This window comes from Leucoraja erinacea, chromosome 14 (assembly GCF_028641065.1).
Source record: "Leucoraja erinacea ecotype New England chromosome 14, Leri_hhj_1, whole genome shotgun sequence".
In the NCBI taxonomy this organism is placed as follows: domain Eukaryota; kingdom Metazoa; phylum Chordata; class Chondrichthyes; order Rajiformes; family Rajidae; genus Leucoraja; species Leucoraja erinaceus.
The window spans coordinates 34,785,209-34,799,251 of NC_073390.1; positions in this window are offsets into that span (position 1 = coordinate 34,785,209).

Sequence of the window (14,043 nt, forward strand, 5' to 3'; positions counted from 1 at the left end):
TCTGTGTGATGGACTGGGCTACATCCACAACTCTGCAATTACTTGCAGTCTTGGGCAGAGCTGTTTCCAAACCAAGATGTCCTGCAACTTGACAGTAGGCTTTCCATGGTGCTTCTGTTGATGTTTGTAAGAGTCATTGGACACATCCCAAATTTCCTGAGGAAATTGAGGTATTGGCATGTTTTCTTGACTGTTGGTTGATCTATGAGAGCTTGTTGGTGATATTAATGCCAAGTATCTTGAAGCATTCAACCATTTCCAATTCAGCGCCATTGAGGCTGATTGGGGCATGGACTCCACCATGCTTCCTGATAACTAGCTCCTTCATCTTACTGACACTGAGGGAGAGATTCCTCTTCCTTCTAGCAAGTTGCAGAACATTAAGCACTTGATATTACCAAACCACCATCTCTTCATTTTATCTTGCTTTCTTCATTTTAGTTTCCTGCAAATTGATATCGTTTACCATCATGCTGTCCTCCCCTCTCTGTTTGTAGTGATACTAAAGTAAGGGACTCCGATGAACGATTTTTCTTCCTGGTGATAATATCATATACAGAATTAATCAAGATAAACTTTAAAGAGGATAAATAATGTTTCACCTATTTTTCCTATTTGCAGGATGCGATTGTGCAGCACAGCCAATTGACATTTAATGAGGCACAGTCAATATTATGCAGCAAAATTAATCTGGTTTTTATAGTTAAATTAGAGAGGTTATAAAAATGCAGTGTTTATCTTTATTCTTTCTTGTAGCAGCACTATTTCAAAGGAAATCAATTTCAATGCAATGGGTGGTATTATTCAGGCTCAAAAGTGGTCAAATTCTAAATTCAATAGTAATGAGCCATGAGAATCTTCTATCATCGCATCCTCTGTTTCTGTCATCTGTCTTGCTCAAGGGATCAAACGAAAGCCAGCTGACATGGCAAGCTAACATAAAGTTATGTTATACAAGTGTATACAAGACTACATGACCAAGCACTTCTTCCCTGTCTCTTACATTTTACTCCAAGCTGTAACGACTATTTAAATTAGGTGCTATAAAAGAACAATCATTATTTTTTATTTTCTTCAGAATTGTCATGGTGAAAAAGTGATGACAGTTTCCTTTTTTGAAAGCAACATATATTTCTTTGATTTTGCAATCTCGAGTTCTGCTACATGTAGATTAGGTATAACATGGATACCTTGCAATTTGCCTTTCCATTACAATGTCCCAACAATGTAATTAAGACCAATAGCAAATAATTATCTTTCCCCAATTACTCCACTGACATTTGGATGATTTTGAGACTTATTTATCTCACTGTTTTCACAGTCACGCGAGGGAGAGCTAATTGACAATAAATTGGACATATGGGCTTATTCAGCATTTGTCATTCATTCAGTAACCAGAAATGTAACCTTGAAAATGTGACTAGATTTGGATGGTGCTTTTAAATTTTTTAAATTTCAAAATAGACTTTATTCAAATAATAAATATATACAATATGTGAACCGTGCGAAAAAATTCATCCAACATTTTCGGAGGCTATACAAATTGTCCAATACAGTCTATACAAAGATGTTGCCTGGGTTTCAGCAACTAAGTTACAGAGAAAGGTTGAACAAGTTAGGGCTTTATTCTTTGGAGCGCAGAAGGTTAAGGGGGGACTTGATAGAGGTTTTTTAAAATGATGAGAGGGATAGACAGAGTTGACGTGGAAAAGCTTTTCCCACTGAGAGTAGGGAAGATTCAAACAAGGGCACATGACTTGAGAATTAAGGGACTGAAGTTTAGGGGTAACATGAGGGGGAACTTCTTTACTCAGAGTGGTAGCTGTGTGGAATGAGCTTCCAGTGAAGGTGGTGGAAGCAGGTTCGTTTTTATCATTTAAAAATAAATTGGATAGTTATATGGATGGGAAGGGAATGGAGGGTTATGGTCTGAGCACAGGTATATGGGACTAGGGGAGAATACGTGTTCGGCATGGACTAGAAGGGTCGAGATGGCCTGTTTCCGTGCTGTAATTGTTATATGGTTATATGGTTATATGGTATACATTTCTCAAATCTGTCCCTCACCCATGCCACTCATGTGGCCCCCAGGCGTGGGATACCTTCCCTTATTTTGAGGGGTGTCTCCACCATACCGTGGCCCCCATGTCCAGCAGCGGAAAGACCCTACACTGTGGTCCTCCCCCACCAAGCATTGGCGTTGGCTGCACCGAGGTTCAATGAGTCCCTCAGCACGGACTCCTGCAGTCTGCAGTGGGCCAGTCGGCAATATTCCCTGACGGACATCTCGCTCTGCTGGGTGGTGAACAACGCTCGGGCAGACCAAAGAGCGTCTTTCACCGAGTTGATGACCTTCCAGCAGCACTCGATGCCAGTCTCTGAATGTGTCCCTGGGAACAGTCCGTAAATCACAGAGTCCTCTGTGACGGAGCTGTTCGGGATAAATCGTTCCAGGGCCCTTTCATACCTCTCCAGACTCTTTTTGCAAATCCACACTCTGCAAAGAGATGGGCAACCATCTCCTCTCCATCGCAGCCATCCCGAGGACAGCGTGCGCTGGTAGTGAGGTTCCGAATGTGCAGGAAGGATCTAACTGGGAGGGCTCCCCTCACCGCCAGCCAAGCCAGGTCTTGGTGCTTGTTGGTCAGTTCTGGCGATGAGGCATTTTGCCAGACAAGCTGGGCAGTCTACTCTGGGAACCACGCCACCGGATCCATCGAGTCCTTTCCCTGCAGTGCCTGCAGGACATTCCGTGCTGACCACTGCCCGATGGACTTGTGGTCAAAGGTGTTGGTCCGGAAGAACCTTTCCACAGACGACAGATGGGGCGGCAATGTCCAGCTGACTGGCACATTGCGTGGCATCTGCGCCAAGCCCATCCTTCGCAACACCGGGGACAGGTAGAACCTCAGCAGGTAGTGACACTTGGTGCCCACGTGCCTTGGCTCTACACTCCGCCTGATGCAGCCACACACAAAGTGGCCATCAGGGTGAGGGTGACGTTGGGCACGCTTTTACCCCCGTTGTCTGTCGACTTGTACATTGTGACCCGTTGCACCCGGTCCATCCTCGACCCCCAGATGAACTGGAAGACGGCCCGGGTGATCCCCGTGGCGTAGGAGGGAGGGACAGGCCACACTTGTGCCAAGTACAGCAGCCCCGAGAGCACCTCACACCTGATGACCAAATTTTTACCGGTTATGGAGAGGGAGCGTTGCCTCCACAGCTCCAGCTTCTTCCCCACCTTGGCTATCTGCTCCAGCCAATTCTTGTTACTCGCCTCAGCCCCCCCGAACCAGATCCCCAGCACCTTCAAGAAGTCAGGCTTGATGGTGAAGGGGACGGAAGATAGGTCGGGCCAGTTGCCAAAGGGCATGGCCTCGCTCTTCCTGCGGTTCACCCTGGCTCCCGTGGCCGACTCAAACTGGTCGCAGATGCTGATCAATCTACGGACCGACCTTGGATCCGAGCAGAAGACGGCAACATCGTCCATGTACAGGGAGGTTTTGACTTGAATGCCCCCACTGCCTGGCAATGTCACTCCTCTTATGCTCAATCCTTCCTGATGGACTCGGCAAAAGGTTCAATACAGCAGACAAACAAGACAGGAGAGAGAGGGCAACCCTGCCTGACTCCAGACCTTACAGGGAAACTATCTGATTCCTACCCATTGTTTTGGACTGCACTACGGATATTGGTGTAGAGCAGTTTGATCCAATTTCGGATTCCCTCCCCAAAACCCATTTTGGAGAGCACGTCCCTCATGTACGTGTGCGATATCCTGTCGAAGGCCTTGTCCTGGTCCAAGCTGACTAGGCAGGCATCCACCCGTCTGTCCTGCACGTAGGCGATGGTATCTCTCAGCAGCGCTAGGCTGTCTGAGATTTTCCTGCCAGGTACAGCACAGGTTTGGTCTGGGTGGATCACCCGTCCCAGAGCAGACTTGACCCGGTTGGCGATGGCCTTAGACAGACAGAATCTTCAACAATGTTATGGGTCTCCAATTCTTTATATCCTTCATCTCCCCCTTCTGCTTGTAGATTAGGGTGATGCTGCCCTTCCTCATGGAGTCTGACATGCTGCCGGCTAGAAGCATGTCGTTGTACACTTTCAGCAGGTCAGGGCCCACCCAGTCCCACAGAGCCAAATACAACTCGGCTGGTAAGCCATCGCTTACTCGAGTCAAAGGAGCGGATGGAGCCAGTCAGCTCCTCTAGGGTCAATGGTTGGTCCAGACTCTCCCGCTTGCTGTCCTCCAAGACCTCCGTGATAGAGGACAGGAAGTTCTGGGAGGCGGTGCTGTCTGTGTCTTTTCTGTTATACAATTCCGTGTAAAAGGATTTGCAGACCCTCAGCATGTCTGTCTGCGAGGATGCTACCGAGCCGTCCTCCTCCCTAAGGCTGTCGATCACAGAGCTCCCCCTGTGAACCTTATGGAAGAAGAAACGTGAGCACGTCTCATCCTGCTCCACATGGCGGACCTTGGATCGGAAGATGATCTTGGAGGATTCAGAGGTAAAGAGCCGAGCTTGCCGTTCCTTCACCTCTCTAAGTTCCTCCCTCTCATCCACCCCCCTCGACTGCAGAAGGAGCAGTTGTTGCAAATCTGTCTGGCGTTGGCACAATTCCCTCTGACTCTGTCTTGCTCTCTGAACCCCTTTGACTATGAAGAACCTCTTAATGTTCTCCTTGGTTGCTTCCCACCAGAGTGTCGGGGAGTCAAAGAGGGGCCTCACCGTTCTCCAACATGCGTAGTCCCTCTTTAGCTCCTCAACGGTCTCTGAGGTCAACAGCTTCACGTTTAACTTCCACGTCCCTCTGCCTGCCTTCCGGTCCTCCTGTAGGTGACAGGAAGCCTGAAGGAGGCAGTGGTCAGAGAAGAACACCAGCGTGAGGTCGGTGTGTCTCACCGTAACGGCCTTCGCCGTGAAGACGAAGTCTATCCGGGATCGGGCTGAACCATCCGATCTCGACCAGGCGAACTGCGGCTGGGACCCGCCTGCAGGGTCGCTGAAGGCGTCGTGCAGCTTTGCGTCTTTTACCATTTCTATCAGGAACTGTCCTGTCTGTTGTCGGCACTGCCGGATCGTCCAGCCGCATTTTTTTTAATTTTTTAATTCAAAATAGACTTTATTCAATTGATAAATATATACAATTCCTGAACCATTCAAACAAACAAAATTCATCCGACATTTTCGGAGACTATACAAGTTTTTTCAGTACAATTTTTTTACATTTGTCAAATTTCACCAAACAGTCCCCCACCTGTGCCACTCTGTGGCCCCTGTCCAAATAATAAATATATACAGTGTTTACAGTGCGAAAATTCCTTCTGACATTTTCATTTCCACAAATAATGTCCCCCACCCGTGCCACTCATGTGGCCCGGATCGTCCAGCCGCATGGAGGTTAGAATTTTAAGGTTCTGAAGGTGGATGCTTGTGCTTGTGAATGCACTCAAATTAAACTTGGAGCAATGTGAGGCTACTATCTTTAAAGCCATGCTGACTTAGACTGCTAATTACCACAGACTAATTTCCACAGCTGTAAAGAGTGCTGAAGTATCACTAAAACTAAACCAACCATAATGACCTTCTTGTTCAATATTTCTCTACAGATTTAGATAACCCAAAGTTCACACAAGATCCTTGGACCTATTAGGAAGCTGGGGACTGCCCACAATTTTTACTTATACACACCACAGGGTGGCACAGCGGTAGATTTGCTGCCATGTAGCGCCAGAGACCCGGGTTCGATCCTGACTACAGGTACTGTATGTACGGAGTTTGTACATTCTCCCCGTGACCTGCATGGTTTTCTCAGGGAGCTCCGGTTTCCTCCCACACTGCGAAGCCTACAGGTTAGTATGCTAATCGGCTTGGTATAATTGTAAATTGCCCCTTGTGTGTTAATGAATGGGGAATCGCTGGTTAGCACAGACTCAGTGGGCTGAAGGGCCTGCTTCTGCGCTGTATTTCTAAACTAAACTAAAACCTTGAACTAAAGGGATGTTGTGCAGTGTTGCATATGACTTCTCTTTTGTTTGGCCTGGCAGGGAATTGAGTACATCCTTATCTATTGCCGATGGTGCTGAATTAAAATGATTTAAATGAACAGTTGTGTTATAATTATCTGCAGTGTCAGTCATGTGGAATGATGCTAAATTTACTGTGCAGTCTGGTCAATGATTTTCTCTTTGTGTGACATGCAAGCGGTTTGTTCGTTTTCACGTGTTAAACTTAATAGATCATATGCATCGTAAGCTCCCTGTTTCCTTGTTTCAGTTGAATTTTGGTCTTACACACTCCAAAAATAATTTTGTAATTGAAAGCTTCAGGAAGTTTGGAGTTTAGCTTTATTATTTTGCTGATTCAATCTCACATCACTTAAAATTCTTGAAGTTGTTTGCTCACCATCAGGACATAGTATCGTGCAGGAGGACCAAGTTGTCACACCAACCCACTCATCAACTGTGTATTATTGAACATTAGGGTCCTCAAAGTAATCCTTGACACATATCTCTTTGAAAATCTACCCAGTAGCTCAGAAAGATTCAATAGAAGCACCTCCACTTGAGAGTAATTTAAAAACAATCCCAGCCACTTGTAGTAGATCAATGCCTCATAAACACATGTGACTTGTAGGACACAGTGAAGAGATACAAACAAAGTACATCAACAGGATTGGGGAACTTCTTAAACCTGATCGAGAGCTCTCATCTCTGCTCGTTCTCTCTAATAGGGAACCATGTTCACGCACCTACTTTGAATTCCACTTGTGCTGCTATTTAGCTTGTGTCTATTCCCAGTCCCAGGGTGTAAAGAAGTGTTATCAACACACTGTGACTTTACTTCCTTTATTCATACTGTGGTATTACAGAGAGCACTAGCTGTACGTGGTCTGTCACGGAAACTTAGAGAGTGATATGTGGGTGGGGAGGTTGTAATTATACTTGTGATATGGGGAGTGGTTAGTAGTGATGAGGTAACTATATTAAGGGTCACATGCATATGTCATCTACACAGGGTAAAACCATCAACTTCTTCACCATTGACATTGACTGTGCTGATTAGTTTACTGGCCACACTGAACATTGGCACAGACTCCAACAAAATAGGGGGCTGATTTAAGGTCATGAGGTTATAAGTGATAGGAGCAGAATTAGGCCATTCAGCCCAGCAAGTCTACTCCACCACTCAACCTTGGCTGACCTATCTCTCCCTCCTAACCCATTCTCCTGCCTTCTCTTGTATCTGCCTATATATTTTTTCTGCCTACTTTACACTTGGCTTCTTCTGCGAGTGGGGTAGGGTTGCCGTTTTGATAAGCACAGAACTTCTACAGTGTACTTTTTATCTTCTTGGTCACTATCACCACATTAAAATATTATCAGTGAACTTCCTGATCAAGTCGGCGGGTCTGAATATGGATATACACACACGTGGCAATTTTCGCTCCAGAAATGGAAGGCATAATTCTAGAGTTAGCTACATAACAACAACAAGACAGAATATGGAAAGCTAACAAACCACTTGCTGAATTGTTTGCTGGTGCAGACACCCCAGAAAAACCAACGGCAATGTGTCGACCCAGTCTGAGTCCTTGAGCCGAGCCGTCAGGGCATCCTTGAATTGCCGGTGGAAATGCTCCACCAGGCCGTTCGCCTGCGGATGATACGCCGTGGTGCGGTGCAGGTTAACTCCGAGGAGGCGGGCCATGGCCGACCACAGTTCAGAGGCCCCAGTCGGACGTAATGTCCAGCGGCAGTCCGAATCGGGCAATCCAGTGTGCTGCCAAAGCATGGGCACACGTGGCCGCAGAGGTGTCTGCCAATGGAACCGCTTGTGGCTACCGCGTGAAAGGGTCGACCACGATCAGGAGATGGGGTGAAACCCCAAGAAGGCAGCAGTGGCCCCACGATGTCCATGTGGAAATGGTCAAACTGCTGCCGTGGGACGCGGAACTCCTGGACCAATGTCCGCACATGCCGCTGTACCTTGGCAGTTTGGCACGGGATGCAGGTACGTGCCCAATGTCCAACCTGCTTGCGTGACAAGTGGCACATGAAACAGGAAGCCACGAGGGCAGTTGTAATCAGAATGGAAGGGTGGGCCAGCCCGTGGAGCACTTCAAACACTCTGCACCCAAGGCGACGGGGACGATGTGCCCCAGGCGACGGGGACGCTGACCAGTCGAGATGTTGCACAGCAGCCTCCTACCTCCGGGGCCACATGGAACGTCCTCCAACGCAGGCCCGAAACTGCGGTACTTTAGGCGGACATCTCCTCATCCGTCAGCTGGGCAGCAGCCAGGGCTGAGTAGTCAATACCATCGGACACCTGCAAAACGGCGTTGACCGCAGGACGAGACAAGGCGTCGGCTACTCAGATGTCTTTGCCCTCGATTAAACAAATGGAGGTAGTGTATTGTGAGACGAACGCCAACTGTCGCTGCTGATGAGCGGACCACAGGTCGGAAACCTTGTGGAGGTGCGGGCTGATCCGACCACCAGCGACCTCTGGTGGCATCCAAAGGAATTGACGGCAAGCCACACTGGGACGACGTGCCGGCACCTGGGTTCGCAATGGCAGCCGGATCCCACCGCGGAGGGCATTTAGGAGCGGTGGAGATGCGGTCGATTGAAACCTCGACCTGCTGTGCAGCCCCCTGTGCCGACGGGGGGGATCTCCAACGCATCCAGGGCCTGCTGACGGGCCATCCAAACTTGATCGGCATGCTCGCCCACCAACTGCATGTCGGTGAAGGGATCGCTGATAAGCTGCGGGCGGATGTCTGACGGGAGCTGTTGCAGGTAGGCATGCTTAAAAAGAAAACAGGGCTCGTGGTCGCCCATAAGGGCCAGCATATCGCCCAGCAGGGCCGAGGGCCTGCAGTCACCCAGGCCAGTCATCTGCAGGATTTGGGTCACCCGCTCGGCCTCGCTGAGGGCAAACCTATGAACGAGTAGGGCCTTAAGGGACTCGTACTTGTTAGCCACCGGGGGGGGGGGCGCAGAGAAAAGGCTTAACCCATCGTGCAGAGGCCTGGTCGAGGGCGCTGATAACATAATAGTACTTAGTGTTATCTGCCGTCACGCGCCGCAGTGCAAACTGCGCCTCAGCCTGGTCAAACCATATTTCGAGCTCATCGGTCCACAGGGTAGGCAGCTTCAGCGCGACAGTGTGGAGATTGGCGGGGCCAGCCAGGGCCAAGGGCGGTTGACAAGGTTGTGCGTCCTGAAGCATATTCAGGTACATCGCGACTTGCGACTAAATGTCGAGGGTCACCAGTGTAGCGGGTGCGTGGAAAGCCTGGAATGAAGAGCCAGGTGAATTCTGTAAAGGCTTTAATTAGTACAGCACCCTACTCTCTGCTTCAGTGGGAGACTGAAGACTAACTGCCACTCCTCTTACACTTGTAACTGTGCCCCGCCCCCAGACCAGTCCATTAGTGCGGAGGGGGGTGAACCAGGGAGTAGCCTACTTCCCAGGAACCGCCACAATACTCTTCATTTCTAAAAAATAGTTCTTTGCCTTTCATCTGCCATTTACCATCTGCTCATCCAAGCATTTTTTTTAACCAAATGCAAACATGACCTCAAACTTAGCAAAGATTAATTTTGGCTGGGCAGGATTGACAGAATTTCATTAGACCTACATTTCCATTCATTGTTTACTGGAAAACTGCCATTCTTGAGAGTGTCATTTCATTAAAGTGACAAGTTGAAATTGCACCAGAGAAAATTGTTTTGACCTAATGCTTTTACTGAGAAGAACACAGCATATGAAAAAAAACAATAATGAAAAATGCTTGCACATTTTAGAATTATTTTCCCCAAATGAGAAATGGAAAACATCTAAACCAATTAAATTGTCTCACTTTTGTCATTTTAGCTGCTGCTCAGGACATTTATAGTTCTTTAAGGGTTAATTTTCAGCAGTCTTTGATACATTATCTTGCTAAATATTTACATGCATGTTACACTAAAACATCCATTAGGCACAAGGCAGCGAGGGTGTCAAAAACTCTATTAAGATGTACTCAGCAACACTGAACTTGAAATGGAATATTTTGCCTGGGGAGTTATCTTTATACCTTGATAATCCATCATACAAGCTGTCATCTTATTTCATCTGAACAAAACCATTACAGTCCAATAATGGAAAGTGCATCTGGATTTAGTCAAGTGCAGGGTAAATACCTTCAGGTCTCCGAAGACTGTTAATATAGCTGATTAGGAGTTTTTATTTTCAAAATAACATTCTTTGTGTATATTTTCTCAATTACTGAGAATATCTATTACTCTGGGCAGGAAAGTTGAAGCATTACATTAGTTTACAATGCAGGAATTTGGGAATTAGCTAACCAGACTAAACCCGTAATACTGAGGAAGCTTCCGCTGCCATCTAATTGTTTTCAAAACTCTCTGACATTGACTGCAGGCCAATTCTAATTATTCTTAATGCTTCTAAAATAAAATTTGTGGGAAATAAAATGCCACAAAATCTAAAATCTATCCGAGTCTTCATCATTTATAAGTCTATTTCATGTATTTTACATTAGAATTGGGTTCTTTACAATTAGTTTAGTTTAGAGATACAGCACGGTAAAAGGCCCTTCGGCCCACCAAGTTCATGCCGACCAGCGATCCCCATACACTAGTTTAGTTTACTTTAGAGATACAGCATGGAATCAGGCCCTTCGGCCCACCGAGTCCACGACAACCAGTAATCCTCACAGACTTAACACTATCCTGCACACTAGGGACAATTTGCAATTTTACTAAGCCGATTAACCTACAAACCTGTACATCTTTAGGATGTGGGAGGAAACCAGAATTCCCGGCGAAAACACACATGGTCACAGGGAGAAAGTACAAACTTGGTACATACAGCACCTGTAGTCAGGATCGAACCTGGGTGTCTAGAGCTATAAGGCAGCAACTCTACTGTGCCGCCCAATTTTAGAGTGTATTTGTCTCTAAAATGTGTTACTTGGTTACGCAACAGCTTTACCTATGGTGTAAGTATCAGAATTCACTGGCGTAATGTATACAATCAGGCATCGTGGTACAAAGCCATCGATACGGCATTTTCACCGTTTTGAAATAACATGATTTTACAGTAAAAAAATGTGGTTCTTGGTGCATTACCCTTGTCACTTTTAACACAAACACTTTGAGAAAATAGGAAAAGAATGACATGATATGTAATGGTATGAGTATTGTAGGTTGCATTTGTCAGATTGAAATGTGAATAGAAATGTAATATTTTATCTGTCTGCTCTTAGTCGTAAGTGGCAGGAAGTCAATGTTGTTTTTTGACAGACTTTTGACATGCTTTCATACCAAATGTGCTGCTAATATTTGATTTTTAAATTGCCATTTCTTATTTCCTCATGTCTTGACATAAAAGCAATGGGTTTACTCTTCTCTTTCTGCTTAATGGGTTTTTGTTTGGTATATCACGTGCTTCAGTTGTCCTACATTTTGTGGGGCTTCAGGGACCGAAAGTCCCTATTGGTATTGAATCATTCAGTTTGCATTAATAAAGTGATCATTCCATGCTTCTTAATTAGTTTTCATTCGATAATTACAAAAATAATTGAAGTGCATTGACTGTATAATTGAGTTGGCATATACCTAACCAAACTGATCCCATCTGTCTCGGCCCTTCCAGTGAGTCAGTAAGCAGGAGAGAGAGTGCCGTGATACACTTTGCTATTGCATCATTGTACCATTCAGTTCATCCCCAACCAAAGGCTAGTGGTATGATTGATGAAGGCACAAGAGACTGCGGATGCTGGGACTGTAGCAAGAAAAAGAAAGTGGCTGGAGGAACTGAATGGGTCATGCAGCGCCTGTGGAGGAAACAAACAGTAGAAGTTTCAGGTCAAGACCACTCTTCATCTAGACTGAGTGCCCAATATAAAGAGGTGGGGGAGGGTGGAGTACGAGCTACAAGCTATCGATGGATGCGCAAGAGACTGCTGGTGCTGAAATCTTGGTGCAAAAACACAAAGTGCTGGAGGAGCCTAACACATCAGGCAGCATTGGACAGATGGCGTTTTGGGTTGGGACCTTTTTTCAGACCAAAAACACTTTCTGTCCACTTACTCTACAGATGCTAACTGGCCTCTGAGTTCCTCAGCACTTTTTGATTGGCTCAAGCAATAGGTAGATACAAGTGACCAGGGGTTGATTGGCAGATAAATGATGGGTGGGGGAGGTAGGGATGGAGATAACAATAGAGGTTGAGAGGTGAGAAGTGGAGAACAAAAGACTGAAGATTGTGGAACCTGATAGGAAAGGAAGGTATGCTTGACCCTCTGCTTGTTACTTGTATTATAAAGAGTCAGTTTGTTAAATTAGTTATCAGTTTGTGATCATCACTCACTGTATTAGAATAAAGACCACTGTGCTCCAAGTAAGGAATATGAAGGGAAATGTTGTCCTTAATTTCTAGCACTAGCAGGCAGATAAGAATTTGTCTTGGTATCGTGTTCAGCACAGATATTGTGGGCTGAAGGGACTAATTTGGTGCTGCACTGTTCTACATTATGTTCTTCATAATTTACAGTGCATTCAGAAAGTATTCACCTTTTCCACATTTTGTTACGTTACAGCCTTATTCTAAAATTGATTAAATTATTTTTGTTTTATCATCAATCTACACACAATACCCCATAATAAAAAAGTGAAAACAGGTGTTTGGAAATTTTTGCAAAGTAATTAAAAAGAAATAACGGAAATATCACATTTACATAAGTATTCAAACCCTTTACTCAGTACTTTGTTGAGGCACGTTTGACAACGATTACAGCCTCCAGTCTTCTTGTGTATGACGCTACAAGCTTGGCACACCTGTATTTGGGTAATTTCTCCCATTCTTCTCTGCAGAACCTCTCAAGCTCTGTCAGATTGGATGGGGAGTGTCGATGCACAGCTGTTTGCTGGTCCCTCCAGAGATTTTCGATTGGGTTCAAGTCCGAGCTCTAGCTGGGCCACTCAAGGACATTCACAGACTTGTCACAAAACCACTCCTGCATTGGAGTGTCTTGGCTGTGTTGTTGTCCTGTTGGAAGGTGAACCTCTGGCCCAGTCTGAGGTCCAGAACGCTCTGGAGCAGGTTTTCATCAAGGATCTCTCTGTACTTTTCTCCGTTCATCTTTCCCTCAATCCTGACTAGTCTCCCAGTTCCTGCTGCTGATAAATGTCCCCACACCATGATGCTGCCACCACCATGCTTCACCATAGGTATGGCATTGGCCAGGTAATGAGCGGTGCCTGGTTTCCTCCAAATGCGACGCTTGGCATTCAGGCCAAAGAGTTTAATCTTGGTTTCATCAGACCAGAGAATCTTGTTTCTCATGCCTTTTGGCAAACTGCAAGTGGGCTGTCATGTGCCTTTTACTGAGGAGTGGCTTCTGTCTGGCCACGCTATCATAAAGGCCTGATTGGTGGAGTGCTGCAGATAGAGTTGTCCTTTTGGAAGGTGCTCCCATCGCCACAGAGGAACTCTGGAGCTCTGTCAGAGTTACCATCGGGTTCTTAGTCACCTCCCTGACCAAGGCCCTTATTCCCCGATTGCTCAGTTTGGCTGGTCGGCCAGATCTATGAAACATAGAAACATAGAAATTAGGTGCAGGAGTAGGCCATTCGGCCCTTCGAGCCTGCACCGCCATTCAATATGATCATGGCTGATCATCCAACTCAGTATCCCGTACCTGCCTTCTCTCAATACCCCCTGATCCCCTTAGCCGCAAGGGCCACATCTAACTCCCTCTTAAATATAGCCAATGAACTGGCCTCAACTACCCTCTGTGGCAGAGAGTTCCAGAGATTCACCACTCTCTGTGTGAAAAACGTTTTCCTCATCTCGGTTTTAAAGGATTTCCCCCTTATCCTTAAGCTGTGACCCCTTGTCCTGGACTTCCCCAACATCGGGAACAATCTTCCTGCATCTAGCCTGTCCAACCCCTTAAGAATTTTGTAAGTTTCTATAAGTTCCCCTCTCAATCTCCTAAATTCTAGAGAGTATAAAC